Raw genomic sequence first — 8,044 nt, forward strand, 5'->3', positions numbered from 1 at the left:
GAATATTTTAATTACAAGAGGAATTGTGGCTGCTGCCATTAGTGCTAGCACATTGATACAGATGTGCAAAAAAGAACTTACTTTCTCACAGAATGGAATTATTTGGCCCCATATGCAAAAGGTCTCGCTATATCCAACTAATACAGCAGCAGTCACATGGAGAACGGTCCTTTAAGTAAAGGAGTGGCCAGATCAGTTGGGAGAAATTTTTTCCATTATTTGAGTGCGTCATTAATACTTAACATTTCAAATACTCGTTAGAGTATGACAGAGAATGTCAGTCACTTCCATCAAGACCAAAAGTCATAAGAGCAGAAGTTCTATCCCAATGACTGAAACATTGCTGGGATAACACTGGATACACTTGTTCCTATTTCCATAGGCTCAGCAAAACTTCAGCTGGCCTTTTTATGAAGATCAGCTGAATGTATGATATGCAATAGCAGACCATACAGAAATCATACTTCCAGTCAGAGACTGGAACAAGCCAGTTAACTTCAAGACCACGCTAATCTCGACTACTTACTTAGGAGCTTTTATACCTGGGAGCAGTGAAAAGGGTACTTTAGAATTTTTATATAGTAAGCATTTATAAAATTAATTGCTATTCATATTGTTAAGTTTTCTAAATCAGTTCATCTCCTATTTAAAAATTTATTCTTTTTACACGTTTTTCTTGAATAAAAAAAGCTAGAAATGAGTCAACTTCCATTTTGCCCAGATTTTTAAAATTCAAAAATGTTTTTAATCTTCTAATTTATGTAACAATTTTATATTGGGTTTGCATGGCAAGGTTTTGGAAGTAGGTGGGCAACAGGGGTGGCTTCTGTGAGAAGCTGCTGGAAGCTTCCCCCATGTCCAGTAAAAGCAATGCCAGCCGGCTCCAAGACAAACTCACCGCTGGCCAAGGCTGAGCCCATCAGCGACTGTGGTAGCGCCTCTGGAATAACATCTTTAAGAAGGGAGGGGAAAAACCGCACACCACCAGCAGCAGTCAGAAAAGAGGTGTGAGAATATGTGAGGGAAACAACTCTGCAGATGCCAAGGTCAGTGAAGAAGGAGGGGGAAGAGGTGCTCCAGGTGCCGGAGCAGAGATTCCCCTGCAGCCTGTGGAGAAGACCATAGTGAGGCAGGCTGTTCCCCTGCAGCCCATGGAGGTTAACAGTGGAGCAGATATCCACCTGCAGCCTGTGGAGGACCCCACGCCAGAGCAGGTGGTTGCCTGAAGGAGGCTGTGACCCCATGGGAAGCCCACGCTGGAGCAGGCTCCTGGCAGGACTTGTGGCTCCATGGAGAGAGGAGCCCAGGCTGGAGCAGGTTTGTTGGCAGGACTTGTGACCCCACTGGGGACCCACGCTGGAGCAGTCTGTTCCTGAAGGACTGCACATCATGGAAGTGACCCACACTGGAACAGTTCATGAAGAACTGCAGCCCATGGGAAGGATTCACACTGAAGAAGTTCGTGGAAGGCTGTCTCCCGTGGGAGGGAGCCCAGGCTGGAGCAAGGGAAGAGTGTGAGGAGTCCTCCCCCTGAGGAGGAAGTGGGAGGGAGGAGGTAGAGAAAATCAGGAGTGAAGTTGAGCCTGGTAAGAAGGGAGAGGTGGGGGGAAGGTGTTTTAAAATTTGGTTTTATTTCTCATTATCCTACTCTGATTTGCTTGACAATAAATTAAATTAATTTTCCCCAAGACAAATCTGTTTTGCCTGTGACAGTAATTGGTGAATGAACTCTCCCTGTCCTTATCTCAACCCGCAAGCCTTTCATTATGTTTCCTCTCCCCTGTCCAGCTGTGGAGGGGGAGTGATAGAGCAGCTTTCGTGGGCACCCAGCATCCAGCCAGGGTCAACCCACCACAAATTTCAAAGCTGGGGGAATGGGATATGACATCTGTGACAAGCACAAATTTCAAGGATGCTTCTAATATTTTCTTTTGAAGAAGCAATCCACATAATAAAGGAGATAATGCAAATTGTTGTTCCTTGACACTAGTGACCTCTAAAAACTTCCTGAAACAGAATAAATAGTATCATCAGTCCAGCCATCTCTAGGTATAATGAAGTAATGCTTTGTGGCACAAGCAGGTTACAAGGGACTGAATGGAAAAGCCTGAGCAGAGCAAAATCCAAAATGAAGCAAGGCACACTGAGAGCAAAATAACAATATGATTGACTTGAAAAGATAGAGGAAATCATGAATTCAAATTAAGCAATAGAGACTTGCCCATCACTGTGTGCTCAGTGTGCAGTCGCTGCACCATATGGTCACTTTTCTTGGATTAATTACTGACAAAAGGAAAGTAGGTGTGTACCTACTTCCCCATATTTGAACTGAAAAGGAAGCATACAGAAAGGCACACCGTGCTCACACTCCTTCTCCTCCATGCATGGAATAAAGCTCTCATGGAGACATCTTCCTGGTCAGTGTCTGGGGTTGAGAACGGCTGCCTGGGCCAGTCTCCTCCAGATCGTCTCCAAACTTTTTTCAGGGAAAATCCAGGTTGTGGACCCTGTAAAATGTCACCCCTCCTTTTAACTACACTCAGTGGCATTCATATCTTCCAGCATGCAATCTGGAGCAAGGTTTCCAATGGAAACATTGTTCTGAAAACATCTCCTGCCACAGTATGTTTGTTACCTGTTAGATACATTATAGGTGGATCAATAAAAGTTTACCAAGTGGGATGGAAAAAAGTTGGGGGTACATGAGATTTGTATCTTGCCTGTTAGATTTCAATGTGAAGCCAAGAACAACAGACATTGTGGAATTTAAGGAAAGACCTTTGCTGTTGAGGAGATTAAAGTGACCAAATGTAAAAGAACACAGACTGTTTCAAGGATGGGCCTTTTCTGAAACACCAGATCCACAGTCCAGAATGTAACATAGAAGGCAACATCGATTCACAGGCTTACTCGGTTCTCTCCTTTGCACTCACTCTTCAGGATTTGGACTTTTTCTTTCACTTTGCATTGGCATGAGTAGTCTGAGATCTGCAAAACCAGGTGATTCAGGGAGACTTAGATAACATCTGGACTATGCTCCTGTCATGCACAATGTAGTATGGATCCAGGTCCAGAGGCAGTACTTTGCAGCCCCTTTTGCAACTTTAATTTTCTCAAATACAAAAAGATTATGTTAAGTACTAGGGAAAAAAAATTAAAAGGAGATGGCACTATTTACTGGAAGACTTGATTTTCTTGTGTGTGTTTGTGTACGCGTCCAAGATCTTTTCTAAGAGAGGAGAGCCTCTCAACACGTGTGCCTCTTCATTGCTTTTTTTCTTCCTTTCCTCTTTTGTTCTCTGTCCGTCTGGATTTGCTTTACTTGCTAAACGGTGAACTGCCCCGTTGTGCAGCTCTGGGGACTCGAGAAATACAACTGAAGGGCGACATGAAGTTCAGAGTTGCAGGCATTTTTATAGAAGTACAGTCACAGTTCCACTGTCAAGGCTAAACTGAACCCAGAGCAAGTATGCAAGCTCTTCATTAAACATATAAAGTTGCTCCTTATCCTCCCTCTAATGCCTTGGAAGGGGTGGGCAAAAAAGGAAAAAGTGCATAGATTTTTAATGATGTGGTGGTTACAGCTGGAGCAAATGACTGAAAGAAACAATTCTCTATCTCATCCTTCTCCCTCCCCCAGCCTTTAGATCAAGGCTTGATGCCTTACTGACAGATCTGCTGCTGTCACACACAAGCTACCAGGCTCAGCACTAAATTGAGGAGGTAAAATGCAACGGCTGTAATAGGAAGGCGCTCAAACTACTTGATCAAAGGGTGCCTCCTACCCTTTCGTTCAGTGACTCTATTAACCGAAGATAGGCAATATTCTGGAGGATTTTCTACTCAGTCCTCTCTTAGCTTGTGACTCATTAAAAATTGAGTCCTTAAGAAATGTAGCATTTGATGCATTTCGTGTCTTAAATGAGCTTACAGAAACAGCTTATCAGTCTTCTAATTTATTATTAACATTCACTAAAATTTCAGAGAGTTGCACACTGGAGGAAAATAGCTCTCATCTCTAATTGCTGAGATTAATTTGCGGTTATCAGTATATTAGGAATTTAGATTTGCACTACAATCCTCCTTTTCATTAATTGCTACACTTGTTCTGTTTTATTTCCCTAAGAAGCTAAGTTAGAATGATACATTTGGGTTCAAAACTCATGTAGTTTACAGTTTTGAATTTCAAGAGTAATAACCACGTCTTTCAGATAGCACATTCACACCTTTTTTGGAAAGGCACTTCTCAGGTGAGAATCACAGAATGATGTCTCCTCAAAAGCCTCATGCTGCATGGAAATTACATTATATAACTGAAAAACCCTGAAGACAGAGGCAATGTTAAGGCTTCGTGGCAGTGATTTACAGTAAAATATATTACAGAGATAATGCAATTATTCAAAGCCCAAGAATTATAAACCCTGGAAATTCTAAGGTAAAATTAAATCTAACAAGAAATCCAAATAAAGCATAAAGAAATGAAGAGTCAAATGTCTAAACAATCTTAATTATGCTTGGAGAAAATCTCTTCTAAACCTCTAAATAGCTAGAAGTCACAACGTTTGTGTAATATGTGTGTGTTTGTACATATATACTAATACACACATGCTTTTGAAGATGAATCATACATTTCCACTTCATACTGTGTAACTGAAAGTTCATTATAAACCTCTCTGTTCTGCAGGGAAAGGCAAAAAATACAGCTTGCCTTTTAAAATCTCTTAATCATATCCAAGTCCACAAATGTAGAACTATCTCAATATCAACTGTATGTTTTTGCCTGGTTACGGTCACCACAGTAACACCCATGTAGCTGTTAAAAAGCTCATCTCCTGGAAAAAGAACAGGATAAAGCATAAATTAAAAAGCAATATACATACCAGACATCTGCAATGCATCACAGGAACCTCAGCAGTACCTTATGGAATCTGACAACAAGTAACGGGTTAGAGCACACTGGAGGCTACCGCTCTTTCAGCTGCAGACTGGTACCTCTACAAGTCTGGAGGGGGAACAGTTAGAAGGCCTCCGTAACAAGGGTAGCTGCACGGGGATGTCAGGATTGGAGATTCTTGAGCTGTCAGTAGAGCCGTGTCTCTCTGCCCTTCTGAGAATGAGAAGACACGTGCAACTGGGCTGAGGGAGCACATGCATGGTGTGCGAGGAGTCAGCCAGACCCGCTCCGCAGCAGTTTCAATCCCATGATAGGAATTCTCCTAATCCCTGATGCCATATCAAACCTTGTCTATCCACAGGGCAACTTTAAAAATGTTAAGATGAAAACGGGATCCTGATGGCACAGTAGGACAACAGCACAGAAATGCCAACACAAATGACAAACTTCACCCAGGCCACTAAAATGATCGGTCTGCCAAAAGGAGGTGAGAAAGGGTGTTCACAGGAAGTTATCAGTTGTCTGTTTTTATAGCCTGGCAAGAGACTTGCACTGAGAAAGCTTAAACCCCCACTCCTGCTGTACCATTTATGGCTGCACTTTCTCTGAATGACTACAATGCCAGGTAACATGTCCACAACCGAGATGCAATGCTATTAATTACAGAGGTATTGCTTGTAGCTCCCATAGGCAAAACTGATGTTATATGTTGCACTCTGTGTGCACATTAGACTGGAAACACAAAGTATATTATCCCTAAACTTTAAGCACTACCTCTCTGAGTAAGAGATTCACATGATGAGAAATTACCTGACATCTGCTAATTATTTCCTGGTACAAGAGTCAGACTGCTTAATCTTAACTTGGATCAGCGGCCAATCCCATTTTGCATTAATGTCTCAAAAGTGGACATAGAGGCAGTAGCTTTGTTCTGCCTAGGAATAAAAAGAAGTTGAGCCTCTCCCCCCTAACACAATATTGGCCCAGTTTACTGACAAAAAACCGCAGTGAGCCTATTTTCCTGGGAAGAACTGCATTTCAACCAGTTTTTACTGGACTGCCAACTTCTAGTTGATGACTGAGCCACAGGCTGAGTGTTCCCAACCTCTGCTGCCATGATATTCCTGGCCGAGTCTTCGAAAAAAAGAGATTCCTTTAAAAAGCCACAGGCTTTTCATGGTCTTGAGAGAAGAAAACCAACACAAAGCTTCAACCACTGCCAGTTCTGGCCCATCACAGCACGCCTGAGACCAGCATTTGCAAGAAGCTCCCAAACCAAGACTGCGCATCACTCCTGCAGCGCTAGCTATTTCCCCAACATCCAAGTAGAAGGAACATTTTGAACCCTACAGTAGCCATTCTCACTCCTGGGTCTATAACCAGCTTTCTCGTTTACTTTTTCTTTGATCAAAGATCTGGTCATAGGGCTTACCCACACGGGAATTTTTTTTTCTTTGCCATTGTTAATGGATAATTCTGTCATGGTAGTTAAAAAGGCATATGTGGTATGAGTCAGCAAGAGAGGGTAACACGCATATAACTGCTTCCATGTTCCTTTCTGCCCATCTTCTGAAGGGTCTGGTTTTGGTTAGCCAAATATCAGGTGGTGCTTCAGAGAAACAAGCAGGTGGGCTGAGGCATAACTCGTCCCAGAAGACAGGAGTTCATTGCTCTGCTTGCTGCTAGTGAGGAAGGCTCAGAGCTGGCAGCCAGTTAAGACAGCAAGACACACTCCAAGAAGGTGAAAGGAGCTGAGGGAAGAAATTGAGTGCCATTGAGCCCACCATGTCTCATGATTCATTTTGATTATAAATTCTGCTTTAAAATGTAACATGTTACACCTCTGAAATATTACGAATTTTATAAGGCAGACCCGCTCCTAGAGCAAGCGTTTTGGAAGTGTCCAAATGATTTTTAATTAAGTAGAGGCTGAGTATGCATGCAGGGAGCACATATAACAGAGATGCTGTAATGATCTCAGAAAATTATAAGCTTAAATGCAGTTTAGATCCGCATACTAATGAAGAGATGCCTATATTGGCTTCTACACAACTAGGTTTAAAATAAATCAAAAAATGTCAATTTATTGCAGTGCAGAGTTTCGTTATCCAATTACACAAAGTATTAAGCATCTCATCATAATTAAAGCATGTTTGTCATTTATCTCATATAGATTTTTTCTTCCTAAGTTTAACTCTAACTCTTTTTGCTTTATGGTAATTCTCCTGGGAGTAATTACTAAATTTCCATAGCAGTAATTTGGGTAGCATAAGAGCATGTAACCTCAGCCTTGCTCCCTCCATCATGATGAAGATTTTGCCTAGAAATGTACTTTTTCCCCTTCACATTATTTAAAATATGACAGATGTTCAATAACATGAAACTGCAGAAAACTTTCTCATATGATAATTCTATTGATTTTTAGAATAAATAATTAAACTAACTGTTAAGACCAAGTCATCAATACAATCTGACTCCTTTTTTCCCCACTCCCGAGTAGAACAAGTCAGTCAGGGTCTCCTGATTAGCATGACCAGTTTCCTGGAGCTATTGCACCACTAATACTTAATAGCCATTTTATACCCTGTTCTCTCCTTGCTCTCACGTCCACCTGAACACATCTCCACAGCTCTAAAGCACACCCTTCTCCTGAATCTTCTCTGTTACATTGTACATTCCCCAAAACCTCCACCTCCATTCTCTTTCACATGCTCCCTCAATTTTCTTCTTCCTACACCATCAGGCTCTTTTGCAAAATAATGAATGCAGTTTTAGGAAAGACATATTCTATTTTTCACAGCTAACAGAGGTAGAACGCCAAATTGCGTTAAATGCCAAATTTCTTTCCACTTTGATGACAGAAGAATATCTGTAATTTAGCACCTCTGCTCAGACCATACTTTAACAACAGGACTTTACTACTAACTAGTTCTCTGCAAGGCAAAGCAGGCCCCTGGTAGAACGTGAAACAGGAAAGCCAAGAAAAGCCTCCTGGGCTTCTGCTGAAAGCAAAGCAGCTTCTCCATACGGGTGGCTGGCTCTCATTTTCTCTTTTACTCCGATGCCCTTAAGACCTGTGCCACAGTTGCAGTAAAACCTCTCCCCAAGTGACCTTGCATATACCTCAGTTCCTCTTTCGATTCCAGTGAT

The sequence above is a fragment of the Phalacrocorax carbo genome, chromosome 1 (assembly GCF_963921805.1).
Source record: "Phalacrocorax carbo chromosome 1, bPhaCar2.1, whole genome shotgun sequence".
Classification (NCBI taxonomy): domain Eukaryota; kingdom Metazoa; phylum Chordata; class Aves; order Suliformes; family Phalacrocoracidae; genus Phalacrocorax; species Phalacrocorax carbo.